The sequence below is a fragment of the Dromiciops gliroides genome, chromosome 3 (genome assembly GCF_019393635.1).
Source record: "Dromiciops gliroides isolate mDroGli1 chromosome 3, mDroGli1.pri, whole genome shotgun sequence".
Classification (NCBI taxonomy): domain Eukaryota; kingdom Metazoa; phylum Chordata; class Mammalia; order Microbiotheria; family Microbiotheriidae; genus Dromiciops; species Dromiciops gliroides.
The window spans coordinates 247580988-247607752 of record NC_057863.1 but is presented as its reverse complement, the minus strand read 5'-3'; the positions used below and the strand labels follow the sequence as shown (position 1 = coordinate 247607752).

The window sequence follows — 26765 nt, the reverse complement described above, 5'->3', positions numbered from 1 at the left end:
ATAGTATGCTTCATCCTTTGGGATTGTCTTGGATCATTGCATTGCTGAGAATAGTTGTCATTCACAATTCTTCATTGAACAATATTGCTATCCCTGTGCACAACATTCTCCTGGTTCTGCTCACTTCATTATACTTCAGTTCATACAAGTCTTTCCAGGTCTTTCTGAAATCATCCTGTTTGTCATTTCTTATAGCACAATAATATTCCATCACCATCATATACCACAGCTTGTTTTCCCCATTTGATGGACATTTCTTTCATTTCCAATTCTTAGCAACCACAAAAAGAGGTGCTATAAATATTTTTGTACAAACAGGTCTTTTTTCTCTTTTGGGGGGAAATTTTTGGAATATAAATCCAGCAGTGGTGTTGCTGGATCAAATGGTATGCACAGTTTTATAACCCTTTAGACATAGTTCCAAATTATTCTCCAGAATGGTTGGATCAGTTTACAACTCCACCAGCAATAGATTAGCATCCCAATTTTCCCATATCCCCTCCAAAATTCAACATTTTTCTTTTGTGTTATATTAGCCTCTCTGATAGGTGTGAGGTGGTATCTCAGAGTTGTTTGAATTTGCATTTCTCTGATCAATAGTGACTTATGGCATTTTTTTTATATGACTATAAATACCTTTGATTTCTTTATCTGAAAACTATAGGTAATGTAAGTAATTCAATAAAGTTAATTGGTTTATATTGCTTTGTGATAAGATGAAATTTGTAAGTCTTAACTTTGTTACTTATAAGAGCAATTAGGAGTATATGTAGACAGAGGATGTGGTTATAAGATGACATTGATGGGATGATACCCCAAGGAATAAAGTAAAGGAGTGAGGAAAAATTGCACTGGAAAGAGGGAGAATATTTATGGGGTAAATTATCCCATATAAAAGGGGCAAGAAAGTACTATTATAATGGAGGGGAAGGTGAGGAGGGATGGCAGGCAAAGCTTAAACCTTACTCTCATCAAAATTGGCTCAAAGAGGTAATGACATACACACTCATTTGGTATAGAAATCTATATTACCTTATAAGGAGGTTTAAAAGGGCAAGGGATAATAGAAGGGAAGTGGGGACTGATAAAAAGGAGGGGATATTGGGGAAGGAAGGTGATCAGAAGTAAAACATTTGTAAGGCAGGAAAGGGTGGGGAGTAAGAGAGAGAGGTGGATAAACAAGTGAAAATAGCATAGAGAGAAATACTCAGTTAGTTATCATAGCTATAAATGTGAATGGAAGGGGGCAGCTAGGTGGCACAGTGGATAAAACACCAACCCTAGGTTCAAGAGGACCTGAGTTAAAATCTGGCCTCAGATACTCGACACCTACTAGCTGTGTGACCCTAGGCAAGTCACTTAACCCTCATTGCCCCACCAAAAAAAAGGGGGGGGGGGATGGAATGAACTCACCCATTAAATGGAAGCAGATACCAGAATGGATCAAAACCCAAAATTCTACAATATGCTGTTTACAAGAAATGTGTTTGAAGCAAAGAGATACACCCAAAGTAAAGGTAAGTGGCTAGACCAGAATCTAGTATGTTTCAGCTGAAGCAAAAAAACAAAAAAACAGGGGCAGCACATATTACTTCAGACAAAGCAAAACAAAAAATAGATCTAAATAAAAGAGAAAAAGAAGAAAACTATATCTTGCCAAAAGGAGAAATAAATGATATAAGTAATAAATAAATGAATAGACAATGAAGTCATATCTATACTTAATATATAATGCACCAAATAGTATAGCATCTAAATTTTTCAAGAAGTTGAATGAGTTTCAGGGAGAAATAGATAATAATGCTATTCTTGTGGGGGACTTTAAACTTACCCTGTCAAAACTGGATAAATCTAACTAAAAATAAAAAAGAAAAAAGTTAAGGAAGTGAATAAAATTCTAGAAATGTTAGACATGATAGGTCACTGGAGAAAACTGAATGGGAATAGAAGGGAATATAACTTTTTCTCAGCAGCACATGGAACCTACACAAAAATTGACCATGTATTAGGACATTAAAACCTTACAATCAAATGTTGAAAAGTAGAAATAGTAAACACAGCCTTTTCAAATCATAATGCAATAGAAATTACATTCAATAATTGACAGTTGAAGATTACAAATAAATTAGAAATTAAATAATTTAATCCTAAAAAAGTGGGTCACAGAACAAATCATAGAAAAAATTGATAATTTCATTAAAGAAAATGACATCAAAGAGACAACCGATCAAAATTTATGGTATGCAGGCAGAAGTACTTAGGGGAATATTTATATCTCTAACTAGTTATCATCAATAAAAGAGGAAAAGGAGATCCATGAATTGGGCATGCAGCTAAGAAAAACCCAGAAAATGAACAAATTAAAAAACCCGAATTAAACACCAAATTGGAAATCCTGAAAATCAAATGAGAGGTTAATAAAATTGAAAGTAAGAAAACCACTAAACTAATAAATAAAACTAGAAGCTGGTTTTATGAAAAAGTTAATACTATAAATGGAACAGCAGGTATTAACCTGCATCAATAGAGCTATTTTCCTTACCTGGAACTCATGACACCAATGCAATAATGAATATAGTAATAAATAATCAGATAAATAATAAAACACACAAATAATTCAATAATCAGATAAAGAAATAATAAATTAAAGTATTGGAGGGGATTGTTTTATATGATCACAATTTTTTGCTTAAAAATTAAGAGTTTTGCTCTTAGGTTCTTTGCATAGTGCCCACAAATGCTTTTTGTGCTAACACTGACTTTGTAATTCTGCTTTATTAATCAATCATTAAATATTTATTAAGCACCTAGTATGTGCCAGACCTAGAATCCGGAAGACTTCTTGTCCTGAGTTCAAATGTATCCTCAGAAAACTACTAGCTATGTTACACTGGGGAAGTCATTTAAGACTGCCTGTTTCCTCATCTTTAAAATGAGCTGTTGAAGGAATTGGCAAACCATTCCAGTGTCTTTGCCAAGAAAACCCCAGAAGGGGTCATGGAGAGTTGGACACAACTGAAAAATGACTAAACAATCACATATGCCAGGCACTGTGCTAAGCACTTTACATATTATCTCATTCGATACTTATAATAACCATAGGGAGTAGATGCCATTATTATCTCCATTTCACAGGTGAGGAAACTGAAGCAGAAATTAAGTGACTGGGCCAGGGTCACATAGCCAGTAAGTCTCTGCATCTGGATTTGAACTCAGGTCTTCCTGACTCTAGGCCCAACACTCAATCAAGGGCATCATGGTAATACTTAAAAGCATTGTAGCAACATAGCTGCTGTAGTGTAGTTTCAAGAAAGGCAGACTTAGAGTTAGGAGGTTCTAGGTTTGAAACTTGCCATTATCAAATAAAGGTGTTTGACCATCGACAAGCCATCTCCTTGGTTCCCCCAAGAAACTCTCAGGTTGTAAATTGCAGAGGAATGGCTGGCTTGCACATGTACAGGGAGTTTTCATGCTAGGAGCTCTGGGGGTCCAAATCTGCTAAGCAAGCTGAATTAGTAGCACCAGATATAAATTCAGATGGGACATTGTTCTCTTTTTTTTTTTGTGGGGCAATGAGGGTTAAGTGACTTGCCCAGGGTCACACAGCTAGTAAGTGTCAAGTGTCTGAGGCCGGATTTGAACTCAGGTACTCCTGAATCCAGGGCTGGTGCTTTATCCATTACTCCACCTAGCTGCCACGACATTGTTCTCTTATAAGAATTACCTCTTTTCCTGAGTTTGGGACTGCAATTTGTTCTGAGATGTTTCTTCTTCATAACTTTTGTAATGAACACTTTCACTTTTTTTATCTTTTTATTCATGTCAGTTTGTCCATAATAAGCATTGGTATAAAATATTTGTAGCCTAAAAAATACCAGCCTCTAAAAATTCTTATGATTATTTCTCTGCCAAAACAGATGTTATCATGGTGTCCACATTTAGAGAGAAAGCTAAAAACTAGTTCAACAGGGAAACACAAATGAAACATATGATGTTGGTCTCTGTTCAGATGTTTATAATCTTGCTGTGGAGACTAGGCACATGTTCCTGAGTCGTAGGGAGGCCATTAAAATCAGAAATCATTTAAGGTTTGAGTGTTTGGGAAAGACTTCATGAAAGAGACAGGGTTTGAGCTGAGATTGAAAGGGATATAGTGTTAAATTAAGTATTAAAAAAGGAAATTTCTCTTGATGTCTACAAATCATCCTTCCTAGCTTTCTGACTCCATATCATGTTCAACTTGATGCAGAGACTGTCAGCAAAGGAACCAAGAGCCAGAAGGAACCCTTAAAATGATATGACTAATTCCTTCGTTATTTCTTCTCCTCCTTCTCCTTCTTCTTCCTCAGACTCTTCCTAGCTGTATAACACTGGACAAGTAACTTAACCTTTCTGGGTCTCAGGTTCCTCATCTATAAAAAGAGAATTTTGGACTAAAATGTCTAAAAGGACTCTTCCAGTACTATAACTATGACCTTATGATCCAATTCAGGTATGTTGTCATTGCATCTTTCATTTTAACCATTCAAATAAACTGATATAGTTTTAAGAGATTATAAAGTTGGGGCGGCTAGGTGGCGCAATGGATAAAGCACCGGCCCTGGAGTCAGGAGTACGTGAGTTCAAATCCGGCCTCAGACACTTAACACTCACCAGCTGTGTGACCCTGGGGAAGTCACTTAACCCCAATTCCCTCACTAAAAAAAAAAAAAAAAAGAGATTATAAAGCAGCACTATACTAGGAATCAAGTGATCGAAAATTATGGATAAAACTACAAAACCCATACAGAGTTAGCCTATCAGTTCTGTCTCTTACACTCTATGTCATCTTTCTCAAGAACCATTCCAACCAGCTCACGTCACTGTCAAAGGACAATATCAAGGGACAAACATATCAACAATGTCACAATAAAAAAAAATGAAATAACATATTAAGATGGCCTCAGTGACATTCATTTAATTTGAGAATCTTTTCTTGATTTCATTCATGATATTGTTATGAAAAATAAGCCAGTTTTAAGAACAAGAAATATTCAAGATCAGATGAGATAAATTGGACTACAGAATATCACTATTCCTTAAGATAATATTTGTTTGTGTAGATATGCATGAACTTAAGCAGGTAAAATGTCAAGAGAATTTGGGTCAAGGTAAATGGAAATAGAAACTGCAATGATCACCTCAGAACTGAATGATTACAGGAGACTCCTGATCAGTTTCCCTGACTCAAACTTCTCTCTATTCCAGTCCATCTTCCACTCAACTATCAAAAAGATCTTCCTAATGTACAGATCTGTCCATGTCACCCCCCACTATTCAATAAGCTTCAGTGGCTCCCTATTACTTTAAGAAGCATATGTAAAACCATCTGTTTAACTTTAAAAGCCTTTTATAAATTTTCCAGTGTTTTATGCTTTAATACCCTCTACCTACTCTACAATCCAGAGATACTGACTGCCTTGATGTTCTTCATACAAGAAAGATATTCATTCTCTGAATTCCTTCCATCATTGGTTGCTGCCCTCATTATAGAATTATCCCCTCTTTAACTTTTCCCTTTTGGCTTCCTTCAAATTTGCGCTCTCTCTCTCTCTCTCTCTCTCTCTCTCTCTCTCTCTCTCTCTCTCTCTCTGTTTCAGGGCAAAATGAAGGTTAAGTAACTTATCCAGGATCATACAGCTAGTAAATGTCAAGTGTCTGAGGCTGGATTTGAACTCATGTACCCCTGAATCCAAGGCCAGTGCTTTATCCACTACATCACCTAGCTGCCCCCAGCTTCCTTCAAATTTCAGTTCAAACCCCATGTTCTTCAAGAAGCATTTGCCAATCTCTATTATTATCAGTACCTCCTCTTTGAAAGTCAGTACGATTTATCCTGTATATATTTTCGTTGTACCTAGTTGTTTGTGTGTTGTCTTCCTCATTAGATTGTATGCTCGTGGAGGGTATAGATGACTTTTTGCCCTCTTGTAACCCCGTAACTTAGTACATAATAAACACTTAAAATGCTTATAGACTTTCTGGGAATACATTATAGACTACCTGGGGAGATGAAGAAAAAAGTGAGGAGGAGTTCTTCATCAAACTGTCATGGAGGAAGAATATAGTTATGATGAGAGGCAACAACTATTTGGATAATTGCTGGATGTTCTTTTCATGTTAAATGTTCTTTTCATGTATCTAGGCGGCTAGATAGCACAGTAGATAAAGCACCGGCACTGAATTCAGAAGTACCTGAGTTCAAATCCGGCCTCGGACACTTGCCACTTAATAGCTGTGTGACCCTGGGCAAGTCACTTAACCCCCATTGTCCTGCAAAAAGAAAAAAAAAAAGCAGAGTATCTGACAAAATACTGTTTTGCCTTGTTGAATACTTAACTTTTTGAATTTAGAGGAAGTAAAGAAAGCAGCAGCTATTCTGGATCAATGAAAAAGTGTTTGGTGAATTAGAAATGATGAGTGTCTTAGAAGAAAGTGACCTAATCACCTTCTTGTTCATGATAGATAGGAAAATACTGAACCTAATCTGACATGCATATTAGACTTCAAGAGCATAGATTAAAGAAAAATGTGAAGGTAAATTTGGCATAAGCCAATGATCTCAGACTTTAAAAGTAAAACTACTTAAATAGGGATGAGAAACTTTCAAGAAATAACTTTAGATTATCAAAGTATAAATCATTCTGATGAAGAATTAAAACGGAGGGTGAGCTTTTCTTCTCCCATCTTTGCTAGCAGCGCCATGGGTCACCAGCAGCTCTACTGGAGCTATCCTCACAAATTTGGCTAGGGTTCTCCTTCATGCCGCATGTGTTCGAACCGGCATAGTCTGATCCGCAAGTACGGCTTGAACATATGCCGCCAGTGCTTCCGTCATTATGCGAAAGAGGTCAGCTTCATCAAATTGGACTAAATTATGTCTACGGATCTCGCTGATTATGGGATTACTTTGACCATCAGTGACCACCGATTTACTGGACTATGTTCAGTTATTTGGTCTATCTACCTAAAGATGGAACCTGTTGTGTATGCTATGCTAATTTGTTTATAATAAACAGGTCATTCTCAGTTATGATTAAAAAAATGGAGGGTGAGGGTCAAAAACACTAACATTGCTCTAGTAAGCTATGCTTTCAAAAGGGCATGTTCAAAGATGAATGCAAAGGCACACAACAAGGAATGGAATGGTCCTAAGAGTGTCAAAAATGCTGAAAAGTTGTAAAAAAAAATGCTAACAAAAAGAGATTTTTAAGCTTTGTCTGGGCAACAACAAGAGATAAAGGCCTAGTATTTATTCTTTTTTTTTTTTTTTTTGGTGAGGAATTGGGGTTAAGTGACTTGCCCAGTGACTTGACACAGCTAGTAAGTGTCAAGTATCTGAGGCCGGATTTGAACTCAGGTCCTCCTGACTCCAGGGCCTGTGCTTTATCCACTGTGCCACCTAGCTACCCTGAGTATTTATTCTTATATGGGGAGATGATAGTCAATCCCAGAAAGGATACATTCCACTTTGATGTTTTTGTGGAGTATGAACCCCAGAGTCAAAAATAAAACGGCACAAAAATAATTACAAGTGAATTGAAACCCAAATTAAATGGACAGATAGTATTTTTCTCTTTCTCTCTCCCCCACTCCTTCTCTCTCTTCCCTCTTCCTCCCCTCCCTTTTTCTCTTCTCTCCTTGAGTTACAAACACATAGCTTATCTAAGAGTTCTTTTCAGTCTTAAGAACAAGTTATGGACAGACTAACATTAGAATTTTCTTTCTTTGATAGTTATTAAATATTAGATCAACAAAGGTCTCTAGACATAGCTATCTTTTAGTAATACATTTTCCAGTAATAGAGTCTCCCATGGTAGTCTTCTATATAGACAAGATGGAGAGATAAGAACTGAATAATAGACCACGTAGAGGCAAAGGGTTGTTATTAATGGTTCATTATCCACTAGAAGGAGTCTCTAACAGAATTCTCCAAAGCAATGGCATTGGCCTCATAGTGTTCAACTATTTTATTGCTGAATGTGAGGGAAAGTGTAGCTCAAATTTTCAAATGACTAGAGTGTCAGAAGAACAGTTAAATCATTAGGTGACAGAATCGGGATCTAAAAAGATCATGAAAGACTAAAAATTTAATAAGATGAACTTTTATAGTTAAATGTACAGTCTGACACTTAAGATTTAGAAAAATAAGCTGAATCAGTAGAAATTTGGACTCATATAGCATGACAATGGTTTATTTAAAAAGATCTGAGATTTTAAGGGATTTTGTATGTCTTTGAGTCAACAGTGTGACACTGAAGCCAAAAAGGCACATCAATGCAATCTCAAATTACAAAACAAATATAATGTTCACAGTATAATGCTCTTTTTACACTTGCGAAGTTAATTTTTTAAACCAATTAAAAAACCCTAAAATTTCTTCCTATTAAACTTATTCTAATCAGATTTGGTCTAATGTTTTGGTCTAGCTTTTTGTCAACTATACATTTCACAAACATGCTATCTATATATTTATCCAGGTCATTTTTAAATTTTATTTTGATGTTGACCATTACAGGTTCAAGTACAGATCCTTGGGCTGTCTCACTATAGACATCTTCCAAATAGACATCAAGACATTTAAGATTATTCTTTGCATCTCAGGCATTTCATCAGCTCCAAATACAACTAATTATACTATTTGATATTTCCATATTTTCCATGAAAGTAGCATGAAACACTTTATCAAATGTTTTACTAAAATCTAGTATTCTTCACAATCTGAGAGTTTAGTAATCCTTTCAAAAATAGGAAAGTCGGAAGCAGAAACATGTTTTGGGGAAAAGAAAATTGTATTGGCTTTGTTGTTGTCATTTCAGTCATATCTGATTCTTCATGACCCCATTTGGGGTTTTCTTGACAAAGATCTTACAGTGGCATAGAAAGACATAGGACCATAGCTTTAGAACAGTAAGGGACCCTTAGATTGTATATAATCCAAATCTCTCATTTTATAAATGAGAAAACTGAGGATCAGAAGTTAAGTGACTTGCCCAGGGTCACATAGTAGATGTCAGAGGCAGAATTTAAGATCCAAGTCTTTCTGACTACAAATTAAGTACTTTATCTACTATGTTAGGATGCTTCTTATATTGTCCTTCATGCAGTTAGAGTTGTAGGCTAGATGTTAGAGATTAAGCAAAGCAAGGATTTGAGGTTATGTAGCAGGACACTAAAGCGGAGGGACACTATATATTTCACATATTTTATAGGTTACCTTATTCATAAAAATGTATAGGATTTTATCTTTAGAAAAAACTGTAGAGACCATCTGATCTAAATCTTTTACTTTACAGATGAGAAAACTGAGAGTGGAAATGATTTACCTATGGTCACATAGTAAGGAATGTCAGAGCCAGAATTTGAACATTTTCCATTATATTATGTAATATTTAAAGGGGAATATATATCCTTCTTACCCTGAGATGGAAGAAGTGGAGCCAATGGGTGGAAGTTACAGGGAATAACTCAATAAAATTAAGCATTATAAATGTAAGGACAGAACCAGGCCCCACATGTGGAGAGACCCACATGTGGCCAAGTTTTTTGTCATTGTGTGTGGTTGAAAAGGGAGCAGAATAAATATCTCTAGACTCTTCTTCCCACTCCATTCCCCTTCTCCAAGGAAGATTTTAATTCCTGCCAGGAAAGGAAGCAGGAGGTTGGGGCAGAAGGCCATTCTGTTTTCTTCAGAGAGAGGGAGTACTAGGCTAGAAATATGTCTATCTGCTGCCTTAAATATTGTTAATCTAGTGTATGGCAATCAGTTTCCATATAACTTTGCTTTGTAATTTGGGGGAAGAAGTTAGGACTGGCTGAGAACTGAAACTTGCACCAACTCTACCTTGTCCCTTAGGTAGGGCAGGACCTTCATCTCTACCAATGAGAGGAGTGTCCCATAACCAATGGGGTTTGGCAAAGGGCTTAAACACACACAAAATGAATAAACATAAATGGAATTGACTATTTTAGGTGATGGTAAGGCCTTGAAAACTGGAGGTCTTTTTTTTAGTAGAGGCTGCTCAACTAGTTGACAGACATGTTTAAGGGGGAGTTTTTTTTTTTTTTAAATATGGGCCACCTTTGGCAGTCTATTGAAATCTATGGACCCCTTATTAGAATAATGTATTTAAGTGCATAAAATAAAAAAGATTACAAAGGAAACCAATTATATTTAAATATATTTCAATCTTTTTAAAGTTCATGTGCCCTCGCTTAATAACCCCTAAATACAGTGGAATTTAAATTCTAGGTAGAGATTGAACAGTTGATTCCGTCTCAAAAAGTCTATGATCCTCATCAGGCAGTAAGCCTTTATTAATTGCCTACTTTGTACCAGGCAATATGTTAAGCACTGGGGATAAGAGAAAGGTAAAAGACAGTCCCTCCTTGCAAGGGGGGAAAATATGCAAATAGCAATGCTTAAGTAAGATCTAAATAGGATAAATGGAAATGATCAAGAAAGGGAATGTGCTAACATTAAAGAGAATCAAGAAACTTTTCTTGAAGGAGGTGAGATTTTAGGTAATATAGGAAGGAAGTCAAGAAATCCAGGAGTCAGAGACTGGAGAATCAAGGGAGATAATTTCAGAATGAGTCAATAAGTCATTCTTTTCATGAATTAATATTCCTTTCTTCACTATTAGTCTCTTTATGCAAATGAAAAATGATGTGAACTAGTATTATCTTAGAAACAAAAACTAATGAGAAGATAAGATGGAAGAGACCTCAGAGATCAGCTAGTACAAGATAAAGTTCCAATCAGCAGGTCCAATGGTTTGTTTTATTCTTTTATTTTGAATAAATTCAAATTCTTGTAATCCTAAAGTTTTTAGAAGACTGAAAAAAAAAACCTTAGTAATTAACAGAAACATTCCTGAGTTAATCAAGTGCCTTTAAGGAAATCAGAGTTCAAAAGGAAAAGCCACATTCAATAACTTCAAAAAGAAATTAAAGTGAAAAGTGGAGAGTGATACCTTTTACATTAAACATTCTTCTACAGAACAATTGGCCTATTTGACTTCTAAGGGATCTGTTTTCTTATAATGTGTGTATATATATATATACACACATATATATATATATATCTTACAAATGAACTTTCTCAATGTAGGACCTGAACTCCCCTTTTCAACCATTAAACACACACACACATGCACACACACCTCTTATTCAATGAAAACAAAAATCCATAAAGGTGTAAAGAAACATACTTTCACATATCTCATTTTAAAAAATTATATAGATTTTCTCTATTATTACTTAAGGCTGAGAAAAATGGAATAATTTTCCTTAAAGTTACAAATTCATAAGCAAATTATATCATTGGAAAGTAAACTTTTTTAATGTCCTGATAACACATCAACAATATTTTTTAAAATGCTCTGTTTCTAAATGTAGAGAAAGGTATCCCAGCATAATGGATAGAAAGCACATCTCCAAGAAAGCATGGGTTCAAGTTCTACAACTCACATAGATTTGTTGAGTGGCCTTGTATAAATTACTTAACCTCTCAGTGGCATGGACCACTGTTAAGTTGCAGAGAATGTGGTAATTTATGTAAAATAAGTTTCTTGTTCATATTTAAAGCATATAAAATCATAGGCCTAGTCAAAAAAGAAAAAGAAAAAAAAGAAATCTGCTTCCAACTTGGAGAAGCCTATGGAGAATAAAAGATATTTTCAAAATCCCAATAGAAAGCCCCCCCAAATCATAACTACATGTAATATTTTTTTCAAGTCCCTATGTGAAAACCTGTTTTCTGAGGCTTGTGTCCTATGAACAGTGTGACAAATAAAATACTTACTCCACCTCTTATTTCCCTTTTTATCTCTATGGTTTCATCCTAACTTTTTTGTTCTCTTATATTTTTGAGTTCAGTGTTCCTTGGTTCCCTTACTCTTATACACATACATACACACAGTCATAAAGTAATATAATCTAATAATTTATTTCCATTGGTATGTTGGTAATTTAATGTATTGTTCCTAAAGAATATTTCTAATAATGATCACTAGACAAGATAATTCTTGATACAAAGGATGGAATCTAATAATAGAATTTCAAGCACAAATAGAAAGTTAACAAGTATAGGGGGAATTCTTTCAATGGCCCTCAAATCTGATATATAAAGTAGCCCTATAACTAAGTTTATAATACATTTCCATATTTACTTAGGATACTGTGGCTCCATTGAGTTAAGCAAAGGTATGTTTCTTGGAAACCAGGGAAAGGAGACTATGATATTTCATTAGTAATAAGTCTTTTTCATTTTTTATTGTTTGAGAGTCACTATAAGCACACTTTATTGTAATCTGTATAGTAAATAAATCAAATGAGATAACGCATATGAATTTGTAAACCTTAAAAAGCACTATGTAAATAAAGGTAATAGCAATAATAATTTGAAAAGTAATGATAATCACCCATGTACTGGCAATCAAGACAATAAAATAAATCTACTTAAGGTTTAGATTAATCTATTCATTCTTTTGCAAAAAAGAATATATTCTCTTAATATGAGTGGCAGGTTCATATCATACATTCAGGTATTTTTGTGGTGAAAATTAGAAAGTAGACAACTCAGGAACCATTAAAATGTCTGTGTTATAAGTCTTGGACTTCAAGGAATTTTGTTTTTAAAAATTCCCCAAACTAAAGTTGAAGACTTCCAGCTGAAGACTCAATTGGATAACACTGATAATAGAGTATTCATAAATATTGAGTGAGAAAATGTAAGTAGACTGTAAGTGGAAATAATTCTCATACATAAAGCATTGTTAATGCTTTAATGGCCATATAGTTCCCCAGGAACACAGGAGATAATTAATATCAACAGAAAGAAGTCATCAGAATTGGAAGCAAATGGGGAGTAGACTAGAATAGAAATAGATTTACTGGTAATCAGTGAAATATGGGCAACCAGAAGGACCAGAGGAGAAAAGCATACATTAGCCATTCCTGGAATGGCAGAGAAAGAATGTAATTTTTCATTTCTGGGGCCGCCATCATTGGTTTAGATTTCTCAGGACATCCCACAAATGAGATATATTTCAAGATCCAGCTGGCCTTGCTAGAGGTGTAGTTGAATGAATGATGCTATGGAACATAATGCATGTTTTATCACTAGATTCAGAGGGTATTTGCGACTTCCTGTACCTTATAAGGGTGACAAATGAAATACAGTTTAGATCTACCTTCTTGTTAAAGAGTATTGAAAATAAAACTAAAAGAAAAATGCTTATCTGGGCAATTATACCTACCTACTCCAGTTCTATTGAATATGAACAAGTGGAAGGTGAGGATAGGAACTATGAGGACATAGAAGACAAAGTATAGGAAGGAATCCTGTCCACAGGAAGTCTTATTAAGAGACAGAAAGCAGGTGATTAGGAAAAGGAACAAAAGTGAGGGAAACTCCCACTAGAAAAACTGATCTTTAATTTATTGAACATTTTAAAATGCAGGTCAGCAACAATTTTCAAGGATTTGGGGAGGTAGGTTGAACAGCTTGGAAAACCAAGCAGTCAGGTTATGATTACACAATGTTTATTATGATTAATAAATATAACCTGCAGTATAACACTTTAATAAGCCAAAAATGCAAAAGATGATAAATGATACTAACTCCCAGATCACATTTTCCTGATGCTGAGATGAACTTTTTATTCAATATGTTTCTGAAATGCTAAGAATATTGAATATATTTACCATAGAAATCAATTCCAAGATGAATTGTTCCTGGATACAATAGGATGAACTTATAATTCTGGTATCAAGGGACAAAATATATCATGTTTTTAATGTGGAGAGAGATACAGAAACAGAGAGAGATGATCTTCAAATAAGTATGTTCATAGGGGGGCAGGATTTGACCCAGAATATATTTAAATGAGTTAGTCACAAAGAATCAGACATGACTGAAAGGTGACTGCATAATGATATTTAAATGAGTAGTAAATTTTTTGCACATGATACTGCAAATCTATTATGTACAACTTTCTATTGCTTTTAAATATGTAATAAAGTTATCATGTAAATTTCTTTTTTCCCTCCCCCTTATAGTGAAGTTAAATCTGATCAGGTAAAAATTTAAGAGAATTAATATGATGTCATAGAAAAAGTGCCACACTAAGCATGGAGATCTTGATTTCACGCCTTAGCCTTAACATAAACCAATTGTGTTTCAGCCCTTCTCTTCCTCATATATATAAAATAAAACATGTTTCTTCTATGACTTCTGATACAGTGGGAAAAATACTGACTTTAATATCAGAGAACTTGGAGTCAAGTATTGTCTCTGTCAACTATTATCTGTTGTTCGTTTACAAGTCACTTACCCTAACTTGGCTTCTGTTTCCCCATTTGTAAAAGGAAGGGACTAGATTCCTTACAAGGTTCTTTCTGGCTTTAAATCCATTATCCTATTTGACACAAGGTATGGCATCTCATTATTTTCTGTTTATTCATGCAAAACCTCATATGTAGAATTATAGACTGATATACCGTGCAAGCCTATTTCCTCAACTCCCACTCCACTGGCAATGATGGGTTCTCATAGGGTGTCTGCTACTCCTCCTTCTCTGTGTTCTAGGAGTAGCCCCAAGAGGATATGGTTTCTAATGATATTGCTCATAAGTTCTCACTAGTATACTTAACTAATGATTAGCAGTTATACTGAATTTGTTTTTTAGGAAAGGAATTTACTAAGCAGTTTATAGGAAGAATAATTGTTACAAAACATGACTACTCAAGGCCTATTTTTTGTGGTTGCCTAAGATTTTTCAGAGTTAGTTTACTAGTAGATAGAATTACCAATCTAAGAATGAGGAAGACTTGGGTGTGAATCAAACTTCATATATTTAATAGATAGGTGATGCTGAACTAGTGGCCAGAACTTTCCATGGCTCTGTTTCTTCATGTAAAATAAGGGTGATAAAGCTGATGGTCTCCAGGATTCCTTACCTCTAAATCTGTGATCTTATGAGGTGATTACTTCAACTAAATCAAAAGAACCAGTTACTTTTGTCTCAAATGTACAAGTAGATGTAGAACTCCTAGAACTTTTTTTAACCTTTAGGTAAATTGGTCAATTTATGTTTTTTGAGGAGAGTCGTTTCTTGGTTTAGAGATCACAACATTTTGGGGTCTGAAAACATGGCTTATAACACTGATGTAAATATTTCCTAAGGATGTGTGAAGTTTCTCATTGATTCGGAGAATCACAGCATCTCAAATTTGAAAGGGATCTTAGAGGCTTGTATACAGTCCAATCTGTAACTAGAGAGACACCATTTCAATAATATCCTTGAAATACCACTTTCTCTTGAAGACCTCTTTTATGAGGGAACTTATAATCTCCCATTTCAGGGCAGATTTAAATGATGGGAATTTTCACTCATGTTAGCCAACATCTTCTCTCTGAAACTTGCAACCACTGCTTCTAATTTTACCAGAATTGAGTAAATCCATTACTTCTTTCCTATGACAACCTTTCAAGTTCAGCTATCATGTCCCTCCCAAGCTTTTCAATTAATCAGTTAGCCAATCAAATACCTTCCTGGCTGTCTATTGCTAGATGTTCTCTAACTTGCTATTATTTATACATTTATACATACATACATACATACACACACACACATGCGTGTGTGTGTGTATATTTGGCAGAACCAAATATGGGTACTATGGTACTGGTGGTATTGTCTATATCAGTTCAGAGGACAGGAAAGTGCAAATTCTCACCATTAGACAAATAATGATGTAATGAAGTACAGATTTCTATGTCATAATGTTGCAACATAAGGCATGTCTGTGGGTAGTCCTTTGTTCCTTTTTGTACTCTTTTGCATTTTATCTACAATATCCGAGAGCACTGATCTTTGTTTTTCACTCTTGCTTTCCTTAACAATATTTTGTGAACAGTGGTGTTTGCTGGCCTTATGGTTAACATTTTTGCCCATATGGGCAGACATATAGTTTAACTTATTAAAAATAGATATTCTCCCCTTGGGAATTTGAAGTAAGATTTTGTACATCCTTCATTTTTAGATAACTATTTCAGCATTCTAAATGAGGTCACTTATAACTGACGATTACTCAATACTGGCATCAAGTTAGATGATTAGGTTTGTCTATCCACAAATCTCAATCGAAACACTGACAATTTAGAATATTATCAAATCCTACAGTTCAAAAATGCTTTGTTTATAGAAATAGGACAGAACAGTCTCCCTAAGTGTATTTCATATAAAATTGTGCATGGCGTGGCAACTCGCAACAAGATAGAAATACAGCTAGAAAGACAGGTATAGATACAGACATATAGGTAGAAATATAACCATATAAATATACAGAACAGTGGGTACATTAGATGGTTAGAAAATCAACATTATATTTATGAAGTACTGAATATATGCAAAAGAAGGAACTAGATACTGGGGCTGAAAAAATGAAATAAAAGCCAGCTTCTGACCTCAAGGCATATATAATCTATTATGGAGAGAGGATATATTAAAACAGAGCTCATGGTGCAGAGGTTTCTTTCCAGAATAAAAGCTTTAGGATGAAAGGAACTTTTTCCATTTTGGTTTCTCTATCCCCAGAATCTAGTACTGTGCCTTTCAGTAAGCATAGGGATATAAACTGCATTGGCAATTTTACTGATACTGGAGAATCCTGCAAGAGGAAACTCCTTTTACCAATTCATGTTGCTATCTTCTATACATTATAATTTTAGTGAATTGACTAGAAACCTTCCCTCTATATTTCCTTTTTATCTTGTATATAGCTTCTCCGCCCCCCCCCCTTGGGCAATGAGGGTTAAGTGATTTGCCCAGGGTTACACAGCTAGTAAGTGTCAAGTGTCTGAGGCTGGATTTGAACTCAGGCCCTCCTGAATCCAGGGCTAGTACTTTATCCACTGTGTCACCTAGCTGCCTCCTGTATGTAGCTTTTATGTGCAAAGTTATTTGCACATTGCTCTCCCAATAGATTGTGAGTTTCTCGGTTTGCTGGGGCCAAGTCTGTACTGGCACTGGACTGTGCCCCACCCTCACCCTGGTGTGACAGACCTTTCCTGACAAACTTCTAAGTTGCCTTTGACTGGGAAATTATTCCACTCTTTCCTTTTGTGGGTTCTGCTACTCCAGGAATTGTCTTATGACATTATTTAAAGGTATTTGGAAAGATTTTTGGGAGAGCTCAGCCAGGTCACTACCTTTCCTCCACCATATTGGCTCCACTTCTCCTAGTTCTCTTTAATTTTAGTGCCTTTCCTTTGAGATAATGCTCAATTATCTTTTATCCATCTTATTTGTCCATTGTTCCCCTGTTATCTCCCCCATTAGACTATGATCTTCTTGAGATCAGGGACTATTATTTTTTGCCTTTCCTTGTATCTCCAGTTCCTAACACATAGTATGCACATAATCAATCCTAAGTGACTAGTAGACTACCCTACGGTCATACAGCCAATTTGTATCAGAAGCAAGATTTGGTGCCAAGTCTGAGTTTGGCCCTCTAGTCACTATGCCATGCATGCCCCCATAGAATGCCTAGCATATAATAGGTACTTAATAATTATTTAATATATTAAACTTTTTTATATAGTATATATTATTTACATACATTTGTGTATATTTTATTTATATATATGCATACATACACATATATACATACATATCTATGTATGTATGTGTGTGTATATATATATATATTATATATATATGAGAGAGAGAGAGAGAGAGAGAGAGAGAGAGAGAGAGAGAGAGAGAGAGAGAGAAAATAGTGAAATCTATCAGTCTGGGCATAATGCAGAATGCATAATTAGGAACAGTGAGAAGTAAGGATGGGGAAGTACTTTGGAGCCAGGTTTTGGCCTTGGATGCCAGATAAAGGAATTCATATTTTGTTCAGGAGATAAACAGGAATGACAAAAGGTTTTTGAATGGGTAAATCTATGTATTAGGAAGTTTATTTGTAACAGTAATGTGAAATAGGAATTGGAGAAGTAAAATCAGTCATCATGCTATTTCAACCATCTAGGCAAGGGGAAATGAAATTATCAAGTTAGTTGCAGTGGAAAGGGGAAGGAGAAGATACATGCAATGAGTACTTAGCACAGTGTTTGGCACATAGTAGGCACTTAAATGTTTTTTGATTCATTGAATAATATATGAAAGGTATTGGTGGTAGAAATTTTAGGCTTTAGCAGCTAATTGAATGGAGTGAGATGGGGTAATAAAAATGAATTTGAGTTATAATGGATTACTAAGTGAAGTTGAGAGCAAGATCCAATTTAATGTGTAAAGATCATTAAGTAAATATTGGACCTCTTGAGTTTGTCATTCTCATCCACTGGACAACTGGAAATGCAGGGTTGGACCCAAGGGAATAAATCATAACTGGATGTATAAATATAGAGCCATTTTCAGAAAGGTAATAATATGATATCATTTGAAAGGATAAGATTATATGGGGAGTGAGTAAAGAAAGGGCAATAAAGAGGACCAAAGACTAAGGGTATGGAAATTTTCATATAAAGAAAACAGAAGGAGAAAATGAAATCATAGAAGTAGAGAATAGATAGGTTAGACAAGTAGAAAGACAGTGTGGAGAAAATAGCATCTAAGGAGCCAAGGGAAGAGAAAGTAGTAAGATAGAGAGTGTAATCAATAGCATTTAGTGTTGTAAAAGTGAGGGAGACTGAATTTTGAGAAAAGGTTATCAAATTAATTTAAAGTCATGAAAGACCTAAGAAATTATAGAAGACAGAGACTACAGAAAGAATAAACAGTTATGAGGTTATTTCAGTTTCCCAGGTGAGAGGTGATACAAGCCTGATACTGAAGGATTTAAGTGGAAATGGAAAGACACATGTATGGACTAGCTCAATGCTTGTTATGTGACAAGCAAGGTTAGAACTGACGGCAAGACAGAGGAGTCTGAATGGGCAAAGAGCTTAAAAAAATGTGTTATGTTGAGTGAGTTGGAGTTTATAGGAATTTAAAGTCATGCTGATTCATTGGGGCTAGCCTTATCCACTTGATATCTCTATCAAGGAGTTTCTGAGGAATAACTTATGTAACCTCCTCAGTCACATAATGGGGGCCAAGTATGAGAAGACTGAAGGTCAAGATGCTCATTTGAAAAGTTTAGCAGGAAAATGGAAAAATTGAGATTGGATGATAGCTTAAAGGGATGACAGGAGACAGCTTGAGATCCATTTTTGAATCCTAGTTCTGTCATTTCCCATTAATATGATTTCAGTGAATTTATTTTAACCTCTTTAGGCCTCAGTTTCCTCATATGCAAACTGAAATTGTTGGACTAAAAGCTCATATTTTGTAGCCCTTTAAAGTTTGCATTTGATCCTTGTAGCAGTCCTGTGAGGTAGATTTAATTATTATGCCAATTTTATAGCTTGGGGAACTGAAGATGAGGGTAGCTAAGTGACTTGCTTAGGATTATAGAGTTAATCACTGACTGAGGCCAGTTTGAAGTCAAGTTTCCTTTCTCTAAGGACTAGCTCTTCTTTAAGGTCTCATTATTCTATGATCTCAAGCAAGGGCTGTGTGTGTGTGTGTGTGTGTGTGTGTGTGTGTGTGTGTTTCAGATTAGTGGAACCCTCACCATACATGAGGGCAAGAAGTCAGTCAGCTAAAGAGAGAAATTGAGGACGAAAGAAATGGAGCCAGGTCTCTGTTTGTATTGACATGGAATGCATTCCATCTTTCAAAATGCCCCAGAATTGCCATTCAATTGACAAAAATGGAAGGAACCCGCCTTCCCTGTAGTCAACGATAGAACAAAGTCACAGGATTATTTCTTTGTGGCCATATATAGTTGAGAAAACAGGGCTAAGAAAATTGGTTTAATTATTCTTTCATTTAATCCTCCTTTCTATTGTTTGAGGGCAGGGCCTGTTGGAGTATTTGCTTTTGTATCCCCAACAGTACCTAGCACCTAACAGGAGATTAATACAGGTTAATTGAATTGAAATAAGTTTTTTCATTTAATGAAATACATCATTCTCCCCTCCTAAAATCCAGATTAAATATCAACTTTAATGTGCTCTAGAAATGAAATAATCACTTTTTATTTTATTTTTTATATGGTCTTTAATTGGTCACACCAGAAAGCTTTAGCTCAGAATAAAGTAGCACCCGAAACCAAAACAAAATGAGATGGGAATAGAAATGAAAGGAGATGAAATGAAACAAACATTGGGTTGGAGGCCTGACTGTTGTAAATTTACAGAGAATTCAGATAATAGAATCTTTTTTTTGTTTATTCACAAGTACGAGTTGCTTTTCTTTTTTAAAATAAAGGAATGAATTATCAGTGACTTCAGAATTTTGACAATGGCAGAGATTTCTTTTAACATAAAAGCAAATTTTCCCCATGTCTTTAGTTAATTACTCATAACCTTCCAACCTTCCAAATATGGAGAGAGAGAGAGAGAGAGAGAGAGAGAGAGAGAGAGAGAGAGAGAGAGAGAGAGAGAGGGGACTATAGGGGTGAGGGAGATGATAGATCTTGTTTGTCAAGAAAAAAGGTTCATCAGCAAATAACTGTTGGCCTCTAAAAATAACAGGGAATTCTCCCTGAAGTAACATGTCATTAATAATGAAAATCTCATGTTGTCTTTTTGAGATCACTATGGTAATAGGCTCAGGTAGAAAGTCAAGGGGTAGAAATTATTTTAAACCCTCTCCATTAAAGAATAACCAAGAAAGACAAGTGAGTCTTGTTACAATGCTGGATTAGCCTTTTCAAGTCCAGACATCACCTTTTTAGAACAGTGCTGATGCATGCATTAGTCTTTGCTGTGCATATTTGCTATAATTCTGGGAAGCAGAACAATACTGTGTCTAAATCTATGTAATATTTGCCCCATTGGAAAAGCTTACATGATCTGATGCAAAGGAAAGTAAGCAGATGCACCCCCCAAAAATATCCACAATAACTGTTGATTATTCAGTTGTTTGTTTCAGTCACATACTACTCCTTGTGACCACATTGGGGGTTTTCTTTGTCTTCTTCTCCAGCTCATTTTACAGATAAGGAAACTGAGGCAAACAGCTTAAGTGACTTGTTCAGGGGCACATAGCTAGTTAATATCTGAGGCCAGATTTGAAGTGAAAAAGATAGTCTTCCTGACTTAAGAACTGGCTCTCTATCCACTGTGTCACCTAGCTAACCATACAATAACTACAACAATACAAATAGAAAAGCCACCAAAACAATATTTTAAAATTACAAATAAGTGACACCTACTCCTTTGCAGAGGTGGGAGGAACATGAGTATGGCATATGGCCTATATTTCCAGACTTTTGGGATTATTGAAAGGTTCTGTTGATTTTTCTCTTTTTATTTATTTTTCTTTAAAACATATTATTTCTTGCATAGAATCACACTTTGAGAAGGGCAAGGGGGAAGTTTACTAGGAGAAATCTTGGTGATATAAAAAACCAAAAGACATCAATAACATCATTTTCATTAAAAATTTAAATTGTTATTTAAAAAAATAGTTGCCTATTATTACCTTAGGGATATACTTTAGTTTAGCCATATTTTTTTCAGTTAAATTGTTCTTATTACCTGAATTTATTTGAACAAAAGAAGATTAACACCCACAAGTTATGAGTATGTATTTAATTTAGTCCAGCAAATCAACTTGGTAAGGATATTCTCATCTCTGCTCTAGGAGTTAGGAAGGTTTGTTGGGACAATGAAAGGGATGAAAATATTATTAGTGATTAATGCATTTAAGACCATGGGTTTAGAACTAAAAGGGCCCTTATCAGTCATCTGGTTCAATCTCTAATTTTATAGATAGGGACACTAACAGCCTAAGAAGGACTTTAATTAAAATCATATAGGTAGTGATGACAGTAAATATTAGAACTGTAAACCTGGGACTTTAATCCAACACAAATTCTACATTGTCTAGAGATGAGTGGCATGGAGTATATAATCATAGACCAAAAGAACTTTTAAAGGTATTAATTTCTCTTTCCTCCTGCTATTATTTTAAAATAATAGTTCACAAATATATAATAATGCTCTAAATTGAACAATACCTCACAAGTTAAATTGTACCTTTCTTATTACAAGGTAGCTTGATATAGTATGTAGAGAAATGGTCTTGAATCTGAAAAGGTCTGGGTTCAGGACTTGCCTCTGACCCATCCAAGGCATATAAACTAGAGAAGTCAATGAACCTCTAGACCAGGTATGGCAAACACGTGACCCATAGATGACCTGAATGAGGACCCCAATACCTTCACATGCAGTCTGACCACTCCTGAGTACTACTAAACCAGAATAAAATGTAATTGGGAAATATTTACCAAAATAAATAAAAATACAAAAAAACATAGGTAATATTGATATGTGATTTTCTATATTAATATTTGGTCCATAGGGATCCTTATGTATGGTCTAGTGGCCTTGTTTTGATTTAAGACTGATACCACCGCTCTAGGCAACAAACTACATAGAAATTTCTGACCTGCATTAGGGGTGGATGTTGTCTATGCTAATTAAATGATAGGTCAAGTCAGTACCTCTTCCCTCAGTGTAACTTGGGGAAATAGGTAAAATAAGCACAATTATTCCAGGTTTAGAAAACCAAAACTAAAGAGGTAAAACAACTTCCCTGGGATGACACAATTAGTAAATGTGGAAGTCATAATTTAAACCAAGAGTTTCTGCTGTCAAGTCTTGTTCTTTTTTATCATTTGTCCCATTTGCTTCTCACCACACAAGCTACCTTCTAGGTAAAGAGGAATATTAAATCTTTGTGGCTTTCAAATACTGAGAAAAGCCCTTAAAATTTAGCTCAGATGGTGACCCATATTTATACACCATTAGTTATCTGTTAACAATTCTCTACTACATTCTTTAATGTTTTATTATATATTTGTTATAATTTATTAGCTATTGTAATTGTTAGAAACATTCTCTAGTATTAACATACCATGATACCATTGCATTTTTTGGGTGGGAAACATACCTTTAGGTGTTTTATCCTTCTTTATTGTTGGAAAGTAAATAAACAAGACTAAAATGGAATGTTAGAATAGTCACTCAATAAATAGGCAACAAACATTTATTGAGGACCTATTATGTATATGACATTTTGCTAAGTGATGGGGATACAAAAAGGGGCAAAAGACACTCAGTGCCCTCAAGGAGTCCAACATGTAATGAGGGAAACAACAATCAAACAAATATGTACAAATAAGATCTGTACAGGATATATAGGAAGCAAACAAGAGAGAAGAATACAGCTAAGTGGCACAGTGAATAAAATTCCTGGATTAGACTTAGGAAGGATGGAGTATGGATTGGAATGGGGAAAGATTTGCAGCAAGCAGAACCAAGAGTAGGGTATTTCAATGGTGCAGGCTTGAGATGACGACAGCCTCCACCAGAGAGGGGAAAAGATATTGAATTCTGTTTTAAACATGTTGAGTTTAAGATGACTACTGAGCTTTCAGTTTGAGATGTCTGGAAGACATTTGGAAATGTGAGATTGGAGATCAGCAGAGAGGTTAAGGAAGAATAGGTACATGTGAAAATCATTAGCATAAAATGTAATTAGATTCATGGAATCTAATGAGATCATCAAGTGAAATAGTTCTGAGAAGGTAAGGGAGTCCAATACATCATCCTGTGGGATGCTTACCATGAGAGGGGGTATTCTGGGTAAAGATACAACAAAGGAGATTGAGTACAATGAGAAACCACAAAAATAAAGCTTAAGGAAAATCATCAAAAGTTTAGACTTGATACAAGAGGTAGTGCAGACCCAATTAATGATATTGAGAATGAGGGTTTTAAAATAATTCTTGAGAAAAATATTTTTACAGAAAATGTACAGAGCAAGTTGGTGGAGGGGAGAATTAGAGGCGCATACTGTGATTGGTACCTAGATTATGGCCATGGCAATGAAAATTGAAAAAAAAATAGACCCCAGCCATACTAAAAAGGAAGAGGTGAAGGGGGTAGCTAGGTGGCACAGTGGGTAAAGCACCAGCCCTGGATTCAGGAGGACCTGAGTTCAAATCCAGAGTCAGATACTTGACAATTTACTAGCTGTGTGACCCTGGGCAAGTCACTTAACCCTCATTGACCCACACAAAAATTTTTAAAAAATAAAGGAAGAGGTGTGGGATAGTAAACTAAAGTGATATGGAAAGAGTGAGGATTAAAAACTGACTCAGAGGTTTTAGATATAACTCCTAATCCATCATGGTGGTCCTTGAGCCACTCTGGCAAACATAGTGGCAGATCGTCTATATGGATGCTTTTTAAAAATTAATCTAGGCAGTCATCAATGCCCAGAATGTTTTAGTGATGAGAACTCTAAACAAAATTCAGTGACAGGTGAAGTTAATTGAAAATATAGATTTAAAAGTGCTGTTGACAATGGAGAGGGTAGCATCCAAAGGCATTAAAATCTATAAAGTTCAGTTAGGGAAAGGCAGGTAAACTGGGAAACTTTGAGGCTTTTTTCTTTTTTGGTTTATTTTTTTTTGTATTTTGGTGGCTCTGGATGACCTAATTTAGATGGCTACCTCAGGAATGGAGAAAAGTAGTGCAGAAACCTCTGGAGGGCAGGCCTAGTTTTGTAATTTTTTTTGTATCCCCAGTGCTTAGCATAGTGTTTTTCACATAGTAGGTGCTTAATAAGTACTTGATAAATTGAATTTAAAGAATATCCACATAAAAGAAACCCATATTTCTCCCTTCCTAAAATAGAGATTAAGCATCAATTTTCAATGTGCTCTGAAATTGTAATAATCAGCTTTTGTTTTATTTTTAGACTATCCTTAATTTATTATATCTTTAGCTCAGTGTAAAGCAGGACCTGAAATCAAAATTACATGACGCTTTGGCCTCCCCCCCCCCACCCCGTAGTTCTCATGCAAATAGCTCATGGGAGTAAAAATAAAAGTTACTTTCATCAAAACTTCTTAAAATATAGGAATTACTTTAAATTAATGACAGTTTTCTATATCCATAAACCAAAATCAGTTTTGTTACTTTATTGTGTTTATGAATAAAGGACGAAGAGTTGAGCAATCACTCAGTGAATCTAGCCAATGTAGACAGCCTAATTGACTAATTTACTCCATTTTCCCCTAAATAATAAGGCTTTTAAAATTTTGAATTATTTGGAGAATTACATCAAATATCTCTTTATTTTGTGTGCATAGATGCAGGCATGGGTAATTGTCAGAAAACTATCTCTTTAGCTGACTTGAAGACTTAGAACAGAACAAAAGGCAGTGCATTCCCTAGAAATGTAGATTACCTGCCAGTCTTATCTGTGCCCCTTCATCATCTTCCATATTTCTCAACAAAGGAAACATGTATTTCAGAGTCCTAATCTTCAAACATATTGTGTTTGATCTTTTTCACTGAACTCTAAAGTGAGCTAGTCAGATGCAGACTGTTGGCTTTCTTTTGAGTTGGGCTAATGAGAATGCCTGTCCAAATGAGAATGCTCAACTACAATACATCTCCATCAATTGATGGGTCCAACCACAAATTTTCTTAATCACTGTGTTGCTGCTGCACATTACACAGCCAGGAGCATTTTCACAGATGTTACACCTGCATCAGAAAACAAATGGGCCTATTTTTGGCTACAGATACTTCTGTTAAAGAGAACTCAGCTTAGAACCCCACAATAATTATATCTCATTGCTGCATGCAGCAGGATAGTCATGACATCTCTTCCATGGTTAAAGAAGAAGAGCAACCATCATTGAGATGAGGCAATCAGTCCTGATACCTTTCAAGTTTGATGAATGACATCTGTAGTCAAGAAAGCATCTTCCTTCTTCATGCTGATAGAAATTCTAATTCTAATTCAATTCAATTCCAGATACACTCAGTAAGCATTTACTATGGGTCAGGTAGTGTGATGAATAAGACAATCTTTTTCTTAAGGCACTTATTACTTAGTGAATGTGGGAACTGAGAGGAGTTAGAGAAGTATTAAAATAATTCAACATTCAAAAACATTTATTATATGCAAGGCATAGGGTTATAAACTAGGGCCATTTGTTCATTCACTTACATATTTATTCATTTTTTAAACTAGATCTGTACTTTTCTTAGCATAGGGAACTTTCAATTGCAAAAAAGAAATAAAACCAAAAATCTCCCCCTGTGTTGCAGGTTTGCACCTGCTCTGCAAGTCAGTAAGTCAAAAACATTTATTAAGCTCTTAGTATCTTCTAGGCACCATGTTAAGTGCTAGGATACAGAGAAAGATAAAAGACAATAATTGTTCTGAGGAACGCAGCCTAATGACTGTGACAACATGCAGATATCACATACAAACAACTGAAATATAGGATAAATTGGAAATAATCAATTGGGGAAAGGCACTAGAATTAAGGGGATCAAAAAGTCTTTTAGAATTGACTGATGCGGGGCAGCTAGGTGGCGCAGTGGATAGAGCACCGGACCTGGAGTCAGGAGTACCTGAGTTCAAATCCGGCCTCAGACACTTAACACTTACTAGCTGTGTGACCCTGGGCAAGTCACTTAACCCCACTTGCCTCACTAAAAAAAAAAAAAAAAAAAAAAAAAAAAGAATTGACTGATGCTCTAAGAGTACAAGTGACTCATCCAGGGTCACAGAGATAGTCTATGTCCAATGGAAAAATGGGAATAAATACTGAGATATGGAGATAAGGAAAGA

At 35.3% G+C, this 26765-nt stretch overlaps 1 protein-coding gene and 1 pseudogene across 1 annotated transcript in view; one reads left to right on the top strand and one right to left on the bottom strand.

Annotated features, from left to right (window-relative positions):
* The window catches only part of GABRB3 (gamma-aminobutyric acid type A receptor subunit beta3), a 276919-nt gene that overhangs the window by 134361 nt on the left and 115793 nt on the right, over positions 1–26765 (bottom strand). The window lies entirely within an intron of this gene.
* LOC122748840 lies at positions 6743–6913 on the top strand (annotated as a pseudogene).